The following is a 15,510-nucleotide window of genomic DNA, read 5'->3' on the forward strand; positions in this document are numbered from 1 at the left end:
CTCAAGCACTATATGTTGAATCACAAGACATGGCTTATCTCCGTGATGGATCCTATCGATACGTATTTGAAAGCCCATTCGTGCGGAAGGATAGCCAAGTGGCGTGTTATACTCTCCCAATACGACATAGTCTACATGACCCAAAAGCGTGAAAGGTAGCGTGATTGTCGACCTCCTAGCAAAAACCCTATCCAGATTATGAAGCTCTTAATTTCGAGTTCTCGATGAACATATTAATGAGGTAGATCGCAAAGAAGACGAGCCAACCGATGTATGGGAAATGTATTTTGATGGAGCAATTTATCAGAAATGGAATCGAGTCGCATTTAGTGTCCTGACGAAAACATTTCCCGATAGTCGCTAAATTGGGGTTTGACTGTACCAACAATGTCGCAGAGTATGAAGCTTGTGTAATGGGTCTACATGCCGCTATAGAGATGAAAATCGAAAGTTGGAGGTGTACGGAGACTCGGCCCGATAATCTATCAAGTCAAGGGAGAATGGCAAACTAAGGATCCCAAGTTGATCCCATATCGTAAGTACTTATCGGAGTTGATCAAGAAATTCAAAGAAATCTCTTTCACTCACCGAGTAGAGACAAGAATCAATTTGCCGATGCCTTAGCTACTCTAGTTGTTATGGCTCAAATCGAAGAAGGGCGACGCTTTACATTGAAGATTAAGGTAAGGGATGAGCCACCTATTGCTTCATGATTGAAGAAGAGCCCGACTAAAAGCCTTGGTATCATGACATCCTAGTCATCAGAGAACTGCAGAATTCCTTCGTGGACAAGCAAAATGAAAAGAAGATGATTCTGAGGTTAGCATTAGGTACTTTCCAGTGGAGAAACCCTATACAAAAGAAGCTCCAACGGCGACCATCGAGATGCGTAGATGCAAAAGAAGCAAAGAGAATCCTCTTTGAAACTCATGAGGGAAATTGTGCCACTCACGCCAATGGTCACATGATGACGAAGCAAAACATGCGAAGTGGTTAAATATGGACCACAATCGAAAAGGATTGAATCGAGTAAATCCTCAAGTGCCACAAGTGTCAGATTTACGCAGATCCTATAAATGTGCCACCTCACAAGCCGCTCAATCTCGCCTCACCGTGGCCTTTTGCAATGTGGGGCATAGATGTGATTGGTCCCATCAATCCCAAGGCATCCAATGGGCACAGATTCATCCTTGTAGCCATCGACTATTTCTCCAAGTGGGTCGAGGCGACATCCTATGCTCACATCACGCTAACACGCTTCTCAAATTCTTCAAAAACAATCTCATCTGCCGGGATGGTCTACCGAATGAATTCTTCACTGATAATGCCAAGTAATTGAATGGTCCGAAGTTTCAGGATTTTTGTGACAAATAGAAAATCCGACACCTCAATTCTCCCCATACCGTCCCTGCATGAATGGAGCGGTGGAAGTCGCGAACAAAAACCTCAAGAGAATAATCCGGAAAATGACGGTCACATATAGGGATTGGCATGATATGCTTCCTATGCTCTTCACGCATACCGGACTCCAGAAGAACCTCGACCGGGCAACTCCATACTCACCGGTCTACGGATGGAAGTCAGATTGCCTATTGAGGTTGAAATCCCGCCCCTAAGGATTACGAAGGAATCGTGGATCGATGAGTCGAATGGATCCACCAAGGTTGGATCATTGAATTTCCGGATGAGAAAAGGTTAACAGCAGCATGTCACGGACAATTATACCAGAGAAGAATGGCCAGGGCATTTGATAAAAATGTACGCACACGTGAATTCCAACCCGGGGACCTAGTACTGAAGAAAGTGCTGCTGAACCAAAACGACCCCCGGGGCAAGTGGTCACCAACCTATGAGGGACCCTATGTGGTTAAAAAGACATTTTCCGGAGGAGCCTTGATCTTGACCCACATAGACGGTGAAGAATTCCCGAGACCAGTCAATGCCGACACTGTCAAGAGATACTATGAAAAAAAGGGTAAAGGGTTAAAACCCCAAAGGCCAAAAAAAAAAAAAAAAAAAAAAAAAAAAAAAAAAAAAAAACCTTCTCGGGGTGAAAACCCAAAAGGGCGTCCCAAGAACCAAAGTGGAGAAATAAGGAAGAGGGTATGAAACCGCGAATAGAGAAGAGACCGTTAAGGCATGAGACTCCGGAGAACTCAAATAATGGCGCTTAAAAGACTTCAAAACTAAACATAAGGAATATGTGAGATCTATCTTTATACCTTTTCCTCTCCTTTGAAAGTCTATTCTTTCTAATAAAGTTATACTTCATTCCTTCTGTTGTTATTTTCCCCATGCTATCCTTTCTCTTTGTTTAATGCGCTATTAATTAGTTAAAATTTTTGCCATAAGATTTGAATTTGAAAATTGATAACCTCAATGCATTTTATTATGAGATTTGCAGAAATAGCCTTCAAAAAAAAAAAAAAAAAAACTTCTAGAGGTGAAAACCGAAAGGGCGCTTCAGTCGAATGGACGAAGAGAAAGTGAAAACCTGCAAGGGCGCTCTCCGTAGAGTAAGAAGAAAGTCGGGAATGAAAAAGGGGCATCCGAAAGAATGAGATCATAGGTCAGGTCTTGCAACTCCTCCTCCATTAATCATCCGCCTTCGTTATCTTGTTAAGTACACTTCTTCAGGGAAAGAACTTCATGTGTCAGGGTTAGACTCGCCTTGTAAGTTGGTTTTAATTTCCTGCAATTCCACCATCAACCTCTGGTTCCTTGATCCAAGTTGATTTTAATTTCCTGCAATTCCACCATCAACCTCTGGATCCTTGATCCAAGTTGATTTTAATTTCCTGCAATTTAAATTTCTGTCATCAACCTCTGGTTCCTTGATCCAAGTTGATTTTAATTTCCTGCAATTCCACCATCAACCTCTGGTTCCTTGATCCAAGTTGATTTTAATTTCCTGCAATTTAAATTTCTACTATCAATCTCTGGTTCCTTGATCTAAGTTGATTTTAATTTCATGCAATTCCACCATCAACCTCTGGTTCCTTGATCTAAGTTGATTTTAATTTTAATGCAATTTACATTTCTGTTATCGACCTCTGGTTCCTTGATCTAAGTTGATTTTTAATTTCATGCAATTCCACCATCAACCTCTGGTTCCTTGATCTAAGTTGATTTTAATTTTAATGCAATTTAAATTTCTGCTATCAACCTCTGGTTCCTTGATCCAAGTTGATTTTAATTTCCTGCAATTCCACCATCAACCTCTGGTTCCTTGATCCAAGTTGATTTTAATTTCCTGCAATTTAAATTTCTGCTATCAACCTCTGGTTCCTTGATCCAAGTTGATTTTAATTTCCTGCAATTTACATTTCTGTTATCAACCTCTGGTTCCTTGATCTAAGTTGATTTTAATGTCATGCAATTTACATTCCTGTTATCAACCTCTGGTTCCTTGATCTAAGTTGATTTTAATGTCATGCAATTTACATTCCTGTTATCAACCTCTGGTTTCTAGATCCAAGTTGATTTTAATTTTCTAGGTCATTAACTTAGGTGTGTTTTAGTTCCCTAATTTCAAATACCTAATCGTCCAAAATATGAGTCGGATTCTTTACATAATTCCTATACGGAAATCTTTCCTTTAATAGAAATTATGTAAAGAGGGGCAGCTGTCGACACCATATTTTGGTCGATCCCTAGAATCAATAAAAATTCTTCTTTGAACAGGCTAATCACATTTCCGATCTCTCCTCACAGAGAATTGAATCAATGCTAAGTCCTCACATTCATTAAAACTCAGCCGATCTCTCAAAATCATTTTACCGATCCCTCAAACCCGTTGCCGAATTTCCGGACTCGTCGGGTATATTCCTGATCTCTGTTGATGAATCAAATGAACGGGCACTAGATCTTTTCCTACCAGTTTTATTGCCGACCTCCTTCCGAAAAGTTTAAGAGCTAAAGTTTTGGTTCGATTCCGATCTTAAGTGTTCGAGTTAAATTTTCAGTCAAGTTCTGTTCAGCATTTCTTCCCTACCGATCTCATGTTCAAAGTGCTTTCCATACTTAGATTAATAATCACATTTAGTTTTTGTTTTGCTGTGCTCATACAATCAAATACTCAGACAAACAATGGTTTAAAATTTTCCGATCACAATCATTCATTGAACAAAAGGCATTTCATTTCATGTCATAATTTGTACAAGTTATTCGGCTGGGGGATCACCCCACTGATCTACATTTGATCACTCCCTCTCTCCTCTCACCCTCGGCTTCATCCTCACTGTCTTCATCATTGTCCTCAGGAGCCACATCGGCCATCCAAGAAAAGTCTTCTTCTGGGTAACGCTCCTGGAGTGCGGCCAAGAGATCCTTGTGAGCCTTCACATAGGCCTCGGCTATTCCCGTCACCATCTCTTCATCCCTCTCCTTAAGCTCCTTATCCTTCGCCTCGAGTTCCTCTATAAGTTGAGCGACCTGAGAGGCTTCATTGGCGTGGAGCGCCTGGACTTCCTTAAGAGCGCGGTCCCTCTCATCCAAAATACGGTTCTGTTCGGCCAATCGGTCTTCATGGAGCTTTGCCCGTCCCTCGACCTGAGATATATAATCCCGAGCCGATGAGAGCTGGGATCGGAGGGAATCCACTTCCTGGTTCTTCTTCCCGATCTCCTTACCCAAGCGCTGAATCCTTTCCCGGATCATGGTCTGGTTCACCAGACACTCCACGTTTAAGCTCATGGTCCGAGTCAATATGTCATCGAGACCATTCTGGGATAGCCTGTCCCGATCCTCCGAAAAGAAGATGGTAGACCCCAGGACTTTGGCGAAATCAGAGTTCTCCTTGACACCGTTATTCCTCAAGCAATCGATCAAGATTTGAGCGCCCGAGAAGAGGTCCTCCTAAGCTTGGGTAGGCCCCTTCCCCGCTTGGAACAACCGCAAGAGTCGGAGGTCGCTCCTCCGATCTAGGAGGAGATCGGGTAGCTTCTGGGTCGGCGGACCAAGGTTGGGGAGGATCACTTTGTATCTCCCTGTGTTCGTGGATCGGGCGTTTGAGTCGCTCAACGCTTTATCTCCTTTATCTTCCGAGATCTCTCTCCTTCTTCCGTTTCCTAGAGCCATCGCCACCCGCCATACCTGCACAAAGAAAAGGTTAGTGAGATCACTAAGGTCGTGAGAATTGAGATATAGAAAATACCGATGCCGAGGTTAGAGAGCGGAAGTTCGCGGTCTTGGCCAGTGAGCACCGAACACCCAATGGTGCAGCTCAGGCCACCGAATCCAAACAAGAATACTTTTAGTGGCAGCCTCACTCTTCAGATCCATCACTATCAAACTTTCCTCTTCGCCGTGGTAATATGGTTCGGAAGCAAGGGTCCCTGGTACCACCAGCTGCGGGGGAAGTCCTCAAAGCGGCTCGGATCTTTGCTCCTCACAATGAAGAAACGATTCTTCCAGTTCTTAAGAGACGAGGGCAGATCGGAAAAGAGCCCGCAATTAGGCTTCGCCTAAAAGAACCAGTGGTCATCGTCCTTTCGGTGAGTTAGCCTGGCCTTAGCGAACACTTTAGCCGTAGGTCTGATTCCCTTAGCTCGGCATAGACCTCGGAAAGCTACCAAGATCCGCCACGAGTTGGGGTGAATTTGAACAATGGATGCTCGGTGAAGTTTTAGGACTTCCTTATAGAAATCGTCTAGAGGGAACCTCAGACCGGCCTTTAACTGTTCCTCATATACCATAACCCTGTCGTTCTCTTCAAAGAAGTGATCGACACGAAGGTCGCCATGGCACTTGATTAGCTCGAACGAATCAGGACAAATATTGTATTCTTGAACAAACGACTGCAGAGCGGATTCTCGAAGAACCGACGGAAGCTCGTCTATGGGAAGGGTCTCTCTCCTTGAAGAAGGGCGCGTACGCCTTAATGGTACGACCGCCGACTGGAGCAGGACCCTAAGGGGTCCAGTTGCGCGCTGGTTCGATCGCTCTTCTTCATCAGACGATGACCAAGAGAACTCAATGGAAGGAGGGCTCGCCGCTCTCTGACCTTCGGCACCGCTCATTTTCAAAAGAAACAAAGAACTTAAACAAAAAAAGAAGATCAAAGTCCTTACCAGAGTCTAATCGGCGTCGGAGAAACTGGAGAAAATGAGAGAACTTCGAAGCTATGAGCAGGAGACTGAAAATGAAATGAGAGAACAACTGGCTAACCCTCCCGCCCCTATTTATACTAGTCCGAGCATTTAATGCTCGCGAGGTTCTAGGCAGCGCATCGATTGGTGGGATTGGACAGCTGTTTTGACACTTTTCTCAAACATCCGAATGTTACGAGATCGTTAATCGAGATCGGCATAATGAGTTAAACATTTTAAAATAAGGAATCAGTTAAGTGTCATTCAGGTAAAGAATCAGATCGGACAAATATATCAGAGATCGGAAAATAATCAATAAGATAATAATTGGAGAAACAAGACTTTTATTTCCAAAAAGATCGGATTACATCATTTGGGTGATCTCTAGAGATCTGATTACATTGACAGACTACATCATTTGGGTGATCTCTAGAGATCTGATTACATTGAAAAATTACATCATTTGGACGATCTCTAGAGACCGGTGAAAAATCCTATCCAAGAGGTGATCTAAGGATCGCTTTATAACTTATCCCAAGGATACCCCGGAGATCCATGGATCGCTTTATAACTAATTCCAAGGATACTCCTGTGTGATCTAAGGATCGCTTTATAATCGATCCCAAGGATATTGCCGACGAAGCTTAATCTACCGCTTAACACCCAATGTGGATCATAATCGCCGAACACTCAATGTGATGAGAAGCCGAATGAACTCGCTTGAGCAACTCGAGATCGGTACAACCAAGCCCGCAATACGGATCGGTCAAATCCAGCTTCTCACCATCGTCAATTAGGACCATCCAATCACCGGATCGAATTTTCAATGAGGAATAGGGAATTCCATCTAAGAGGATCAAAACCACGCTTGTAGCCTAACTTTCCCGGAAGGCTAGAACCAAGAAACAAGGAGAAAGAGAGAAAATCGAATGAAGGAAATGCCACTATCAACGGGTATATATAGGGAAAATGGGCATTTAATGTCGAGCGGAAAACGGCGACGCTCAAAATCGAGATGTAATTAATGCTTGGACCGAATCCGCATCGATCAAGGGATAAAAGAGATCGGAGATAGGAGATCGCATGAGAGATCGGAATAGGAGCTAGGGATGGATCGGAAGACAAAAAGAATAAGACAAATTCCAATAACCGCCGCCGTAATCGAGCCGAGGTAGTTAAAGCGTGGCGAGCGATCTCCACCGCACGCCTAAGAATCGCCCGCACGTCGACAGTGCCGTGTGGTATGTCATGACACCTCCAGTACATCCCAATCTCCACCGTTGATCTCACTTGTAAGGATGAATCCGAACCCTTGGATCAAAAGAGAAGATGACAATACCAGCGTTTTCACTCTCACTCGATCGTTCGGACAAGAGGATTCAAGACCGTCGGATTAAAAGAGGAAAAGGACAAATACTTTGAGAAGTGATCTCACCATTCGCTTTGATTCTCTTTAATTCCCGAACATCCGATCATGTACTTCAAAATCGACCCTCCATCTCCTCAAAATGAATCTCGACCCTTCATGGGGAGCACCCGATTCCTATAAATACCGCATGAAAACTGCTCAAGGACGGGAAAAAATATAGACAAGAGGTTGCTATTATCGTGGAGGAACTCAAACTTCATTCGCTTTGTTACTCATTGCTTTGTAGTGATTAAAAGACTTTTGAAACTAGTTTTCGTGGAGTGTTTTCTTGGAAAAGATTTTGAATCTCGGAACTCTACATTTCCAGCTTGTTCATTATCCGGTCATACTCTCCATATCTGCTTTCTTTTCCTCTGCTCAAGCTCAACTTCCTTCCACCGGTTCTTACCGTTACCTTTTAGCTAAAGCATCTCTGGTTTCACGATGCACCTCAACTCTCAAGTGATCAATCCGCCATCTTCATCACTATTTACCACCTCATAGTTATTTCAATACATTTGGCTCCTCACAGACATCAACTCTCGGCCGATCAATCCGCCATCTTCATCACTATTTACCACCTCACGCTTATTTCAATATATTTGGCTCCTCATGTAAGAGTTCATATTATCGCTTTATTAAGTATTTGCGTTTACTTTTCGTGACTTTCTTTGTTCTCTTTACGCACGCGATTTTCTCTAAGTTTATTCTAAGCAAAAATCTCAAAGAACGTTACTCTCGAATTATCTCTTTAGTGATCGGTCCATCATTTCACAATTTTCGTCATTTCGAATACGAGCTTTTAGCTCCTAGTAGCGTGTAAGTGGTCGTGCAAAATATAGGTATCTGCAACTTAAGGGCCTCTTTTAAAAGAGAAAGCTTGAATAACACGTCAGAAAATAGCCAAACTATTAGGTGATGTGAACGGAATTCGCAAGATTCCATGAAGATGAATAAAACCAAAATAAACTATACCTAACAGATCGGACATTAATAGGTATGCGTGAAAAGACTACATGGAAGGTCTGTAAATCAAGATTAGTATTACCCATTTATTCATAGGGTATCAAGAAAACTTATCTCCAGTATTTTTGAATTCCAGAAACCTTAGTTTTAGGTTCTAGTGACATGTAGCTGAAATTGACATTCGGGAGATCGTCAAAGCCCCTTCCGTGCTCCTCGCTAATCCGAAAGAGATCGGAGGAGAGTTCTTATCCGGTCTCTTATTTAAATTTTAATAAATATTTAATAGTTGTTTGAGTAGATTTCTTATCCGACCTCAATTCAAAATTTTTAATAATTATTTAAAAGAGATCGGATGAGAGTTCTTATCCGGTCTCCGCTTAAAATTTTAATAAATGCTTAATAGAGATTGGAGGAGAGTTCTTATCCGGTCTCAGCTTAAAATTTTAATAAATACTTAAAAGAGGTCGGAGGAGAGTTCTTATCCGATCACAAATTAAAATCTCTAATAAATATTTAATAGTGATCGGAAGAGAGTCCTTATCAGATCCCCAATCAAAATTTTAATGAATATCTAAAAGAGGTTCTAAGAGAGTTCTTATCCGATCTTCTAAATTAAATTTTAAATAAAACATTCCTTTTCAAGTAAAATTAACATGCAAAAGTAATTCACTAAGGTTGTCTCATTTACTTATGTATCTGGGTGATCCTAATCAGTGAAAAATCAAACATTCCTTTTACCAAAAGGACTAACATTCCCATCCGAGCCCTTCTAACTAATTTATAAAGGACGCAAAATTAAATCTACTTACCCTTATTAAGGGACGAGGTGGGGTGCCTAACACCTTCCCCGCCCGTTTACGGACCCCGAACTTAGAATCTCTGTTTTGAAGTGGTTTCATTTTTAATTTAACTTCTCAAATGGTTTTCTTTAGTTTCCCTCAAAACTAAGGTGGCGACTCCTCACTCTTTCCCACTTCGGTGAGTGATCGTCCGGGCGACCGCAAAATCCCATTGCGACAGATGGTGTTGCAGACTTTGAGGGAGCACCAGCTATATGCCAAATTTTCAAAATGTGAATTTTGGCTAGAAAGCATCTCATTCTTGGGACACGTGGTTTCAAGAGAAGGTATTCAAGTGGATCCCAAGAAAATTGAGGCTGTAACTGATTGGCTTAGGCCTACAACAGTCACTGAGGTGCGAAGTTTTCTGGGTCTAGCTGGCTACTATAGGCGTTTTGTACAGGATTTTTCCAGGATAGCAGCTCCCCTAACTAAGTTAACCCGGAAGAATGTTCCATTCATTTGGACAGATGACTGTGAGGAGAGTTTCCAAAAGCTTAAGGAGTGTCTAACCACTGCCCCTGTGTTGACACTACCTAAGAGTGGTGAAGGATACACCGTGTATTGTGACACCTCTAGAGTTGGCTTAGGGTGTGTTTTGATGCAGAATGGAAATGTAGTGGCTTATGCTTCAAGACAGCTGAAGAGGCATGAGCAGAACTACCCCACCCATGATTTGGAAATGGCGGCTATAATCTTTGCACTAAAAATCTGGAGACACTACCTGTATGGTGAAGTGTGTGAGATATACACTGACCATAAGAGTTTGAAGTACATCTTCCAACAGAGGGACTTAAACTTGAGACAGAGGAGATGGATGGAGCTTCTGAAAGACTATGATTGCACCATCCAATACCACCCTGGGAAAGCCAATGTAGTAGCAGATGCTTTGAGCAGAAAATCTTCTGGCAGTTTGGTGCACATTTCAGCAGAGAAGAGACCGTTGATTCAGGAAATACATGAGTTGATGGATCAAGGTTTAATCCTAGATCTTTCAGATGAGGGGGTATTGCTGGCTTATTTTTCAGTGAGGCCAGACTTGAGAGACAGAGTCAGAGTTTCCCAGCACAGAGACCAACAATTGATGAAGATCATAGAAAGAGTACAGCAGGGTGAAGGTGGTGAGTTTGGATTTGCCAATGATGGCGCCCTAGTGCAAGGTTCTAGGATATGTGTGCCCGATGTGGACAACCTCAGGAATGAAATCATGCGAGAGGCACACTATACACTGTACAATGTCCACCCAGGTTCCATCAAAATGTACCATGATGTGAAAGATAGCTACTGGTGGAATGGCATGAAGAGAGACATAGCAGAGTTTGTGTCCAAGTGCTTGACTTGTCAGAAGGTGAAGTTTGAACACCAGAGACCGTCTGGGAAGCTGCAGGAGCTCCCTAACCCAGAATGGAAGTGGGAAATGATCATTATGGATTTTGTGACTAGGTTGCCTCGTACCACGCGAGGATATGATTCCATATGGGTAATTGTAGACCGCTTAACCAAATCAGCTCACTTTTTGCCTGTGAAGACTACGTATTCGATGGCACAGTACGCCCGACTCTACATTCGAGAAATAGTCAGATTGCATGGAGTTCCAGCTTCCATAATATCTGACAGAGGGCCCCAGTTCACTTCTCGGTTTTGGAGAAAGTTGCAGGAGGCACTTGGCACACAGTTGAACTTCAGTACGGCCTTCCACCCTCAGGCAGACGGACAGTCCGAAAGGACAATTCAAACGCTGGAAGACATGCTTCGCATGAGTGTTTTGGATTTTGGAGGTCAATGGGATGATCAGCTAGCTTTAGTGGAGTTTGCCTACAACAACAGTTACCATTCCAGCATAGGGATGGCACCCTATGAGGCACTATATGGAAGAAAGTGTAGGTCTCCTCTGTGTTGGACGGAAATGGGAGAAGCGAAGGTGCATGATGTAGACCTAGTGCAGTACACATCAGAGATGGTTCCCTTAATCAGGGAACGATTGAAAACAGCTTTCAGTAGGCAGAAGAGTTATGCAGACCCCAGACGGAGGGATGTGGAGTTTGCAGTAGGCGACTATGTATTTTTGAAGGTTTCTCCAATGAAGGGCGTCATGAGATTTGGAAAGAAGGGCAAGTTGGCACCTTGGTATATTGGACCTTTTGAGGTTACGGATAGAGTTGGAGCAGTTGCCTACCGGTTGGAGCTACCACCCAACCTTTCTCACGTTCATCCCGTATTTCACATCTCCATGCTCAGGAAATACATTCCAGATCCTTCTCATGTACTACAGCCGGAGGTAATAGAGCTAAAGGAGAATTTGACATTTGAGGAGCAACCTGTAGCCATAGTGGACTACCAAGTGAGACAGGTAAGATCAAAACAGATCCCTATGGTTAAGGTCTTGTGGAGGAGTCAGTCAGTGGAAGAGTGCACCTGGGAGTCAGAACGGGATATGCGTAGCAAGTACCCTTATCTGTTCAATGTGTAATCATGTGCTTTATTCTGCCTTGTGTAAAATTTGAGGACGAATTTTCTGTAAGGGGGGAAGAATGTAACACCCCAAAATTTCAAATTTTATTATTTTATGAGCATTTTTGGTATTTTAATTTTATTTAAATTTTAAGAATTTTTTTGAGATTTTTCGGATTTTAAAAATCGGGTTCGATTTTTCGAAAATATAAACTTTGATGATTTTTAAAAATTAATTTAAAGACCACGTGGCAAAACTAAAAATATATTTGGAGTCTACGTATTTTTCTGAGTTTTCTGGAATTTTTTCAGAATTTTTGGACCTTGTTTTCGGTCTCGAGGCAGAGTAAAAATTCAAAATTTTGTATCCTGAATCGGACTGGCCGAATCGAACCGAACCGGATCGGATCGGTCGAATCGGACTGGCTTTTTCTTTTTCTCCCTTCTTCCTCCCGCGCGCGTCTGACCCCTCTCCCTTCTCTCTCTCTTTTCTCTCTCCTCCCTCCTCCCCTTGTCGCGCCGCCGCCTCCCCTGCCTTCCCACCTCGCCGGCGCCCCACCTCGGTCCTCCCCCACGGCCGGCCGCCGCCTGGAACGCCGGAAAACGGCCTCAAAAAGGACGCGCAGCGTGTGTGCAAAGCCTGGACTTCCCGGCCAAAATCCGGCCGATCCGGCCACCAATTGGATCGGGTCTTGTGTCTAAAATCATCTACTCGGCGAGAGCTTTCCATAGACACCAAGAACACCGAAATCCATCGAGCGGTTTGTCCAATTTTTGCCCGGGAAGTTTTAGCCCATTTTGACTTTCGGGCTAGATTTCTCTCAAACCGTGAATCCCACGAGAAAACCGAGAGTACCAGCGCGCTCCACTCGTCGAGAGCTTCGCGGCGACATAAATTTCGAATTTTTCCGTCACCGTTTTTCGGTGGGTCCCACGGAACTTCGCAGTATTTTTCCGAGCATTAAATGAGCTTAGAAAATTCTGAAAAATTTATGTACTAACCCCCGTATTGTGGGCTTCGTGTAGGTATCCTCGATTCGAGGAAATTCGAGCTGATTGGCCAGTGAATTTCCGCTGCATGCACTGCACTGGAAAAGTCTCCAAATTGGACCGAAGTTTTGGCTACCCCCCCCATTGTCAGACATCCCAAGCGTGTTCCCGAAGTCGGAATCGGTAAAGGTAAACCCGAACCTTGCTTTTTTGTAATTTTATATTGCTTAAATAGGATTAAAAATCCATAAAATATTCGTGGCAGCTCAGAAAATTATGATTCTTTTTGCAATAGCCTAGTAATATTGCTAAGGACCGCGGGGCAAAGTTTTAGAATTTTTAGAGCTTGTTTGGGCAATTTTTGCAAAAATGATCAATTATAAGGACTAAATTGAAATTTTACATATTGTGATGAATGATTGATTTGATGGGCCCAGGAGGGGCTGTGTGATGTGATTGAGTTGTGAATATATGGATTGTGAATATATAAGTGCGTTTTGAGCCCTTTTGCATGTTGGGTAGGTCCTAGGTATAGGGGAAACTCTGCCGGATTTTCGGCACGACTTAGGACGTATTTGGTCTTTTCTTGATTTGTATTGAGTCATTTGTATTAAATAATTATAATGTAATTGTCAGGTGAGCCGAGACAGCCTTCTTCCTCCGCCCAGCCGCCACAGTGACCGTTGTCAAGTCTGTGAGTAAAATATTAATTTTAATTGTAATTTCACTATTATTATATGTTCAAGCATGCCCATGCATCACTTATATGCATATATTTATGTAGTTAAACTCTAGGCATGATTTATGTTGCATTGATAACTGTTAAAGTGCCATGGATGTTGTTGTGGTAATTTGGAGCAGTGTGCGTGCGTTGGCGTGCGTGTGATGTGGTGTGGACTATGGATAGGACGGGTAGTCACGGCTTGAGTTCTTCGCTGGGACCCGATCCTTCGGGGGGTAGTCACGGCTTGAGTTCTTACTGGACCCCGATTTGGTTTATTAAGCGAAAGTCCGGCTTGAGTTCTTCGCTGGCACCAAGTTGGATTTAAGAGAGCTGTATAGGGGATCAGCTCCCATATATTATGATTGATATCACTGGGTGTGTGAGTGCTCCAAATTACCTTTACGATGTTATGATGTGAAAATGTTGTTGATGTTGCATTTCACTCTACAGGGTGCATTAGTTTTAGATAGTTATAGAGATTATGGTTAAAATTGATATTTTACTCTCTGAGTCGAACGCTCACTCCTGTTCAATATTTTTCCAGGCCACAGGAGGATATTTTTGAGGTTAACCTGCTTCCTTTCCTCGCAGGTTGTTTATCAATGTTTGTGTAATTTTATTAACTCCTAGAATTTCCGCATGTGTTAGAAGTATTTATTTGATTTTGGTCTGTAATATTAATATCATGTTGGACCTGTAAACATATAATGATATGCCTGTTTGATGGATTTGATGAGTGAGCTGAGCTCCCATTTATTTTTATGCTGATGAGTATGTGGAGGGTGAGTTGAGCTCCCCAATTGATGATATATTTTGTTTACAGGTCGGGTGAGCCAAAAACTCCCCGTTGAAAGGTCCACTTTATGGCTGGACTCCGTCCGGTTGATTTCTTGATATTGGGCCCAAATGGGCTTAGAGTTGGGTTAAGTGAATAGTTAGGCTTACTACGGGCCTCGGGGGCTTTAGGCTGGCCCAGGTCCTAGTGCCGGTCCGGCCCATAGGTTGGGTCGTGACAAAGAGTCTCCACTTCATCGGTCTACTCTTCTCTGATAGAGTGCCTTCCTGCTCTATTGGGTCTGTTAGGAGAATCACTGATCACCGTTTCCATAATATCACTTGTTATAGATTTGGGGAGCCTAAAGTGCCTAAGGAGAATATTTTTTGATGGGCCTTATGAAAAAACACACTTATGGGCTTGACACCATATCTAACCCAAAACTTTAAGGCAATGGGTCTATGGGTCATTCCACTTATAGGTCTCTCACTCATCCCATTTCGATGTGAAAATTTTATACTTGCATATTCCCAACACTCTTCATATTAAAAAGAAAGTTTATAACCTCATCGTATGTTGCTAAAATGTATGAAGTTTCCCACATATTTTCACATCAAGAAGAAATGCTAAATTTAACAGCAATAAATTTTACTATCAAATGTATAAAATTTATCGTCATCATAAATTTATGGAAGTAATATATGAATTGCTGTATGTTGCTTTTATAAAATTGTAGCCGTAGATATTTTATAACGAAATTGTGGTTGCTGTAAAAAAACAAAGTTATTAGCAGCAACAATTATTATTGTTAAAATTTTTTATCGATAACAATAATTATTACGATATTTTTTTATGTGCTATTAATAGTAATTGTTTATTTTATTGCTATATGTTAACTTTATATACAGCAAAATTAATGTTGTAAAATTTTTACTGTTAATTCTAATATTTGTTATAGTGATGGCAAAGTGCAAATACAATAGAAAATATATATAAAAGCTAATCATTTAATCTTAATTAAAAACCATTAATCCATATTACATAAAATTTAAACAGAAGGGATAGCAGTATATTATTTTTTGTGTCTAGAATTTTAGATATATTTTTCATGGATCCGAATTATGATCCGATCCGAAAGTTTAGTGCTGCGACTCGATTGGGATAAAAAGTGAGATCTGTGGTGGTAGCAGAGGGTACAGGCCGATAGGGTGTGTGTCACACCTTACCTCTCTGTAGGATATGACATGATCCCATAGTATGCGCGCTTA

General features: G+C 42.1%; 1 pseudogene; it reads left to right on the top strand.

Annotated features, from left to right (window-relative positions):
* Window positions 1–11,757, top strand: part of LOC131171109 (uncharacterized) — a 57,904-nt pseudogene extending 46,147 nt beyond the window's left edge.
* The last annotated feature ends 3,753 nt before the right edge of the window (window positions 11,758–15,510 follow it).

Source organism: Hevea brasiliensis, chromosome 12 (assembly GCF_030052815.1).
Source record: "Hevea brasiliensis isolate MT/VB/25A 57/8 chromosome 12, ASM3005281v1, whole genome shotgun sequence".
Classification (NCBI taxonomy): Eukaryota; Viridiplantae; Streptophyta; class Magnoliopsida; order Malpighiales; family Euphorbiaceae; genus Hevea; species Hevea brasiliensis.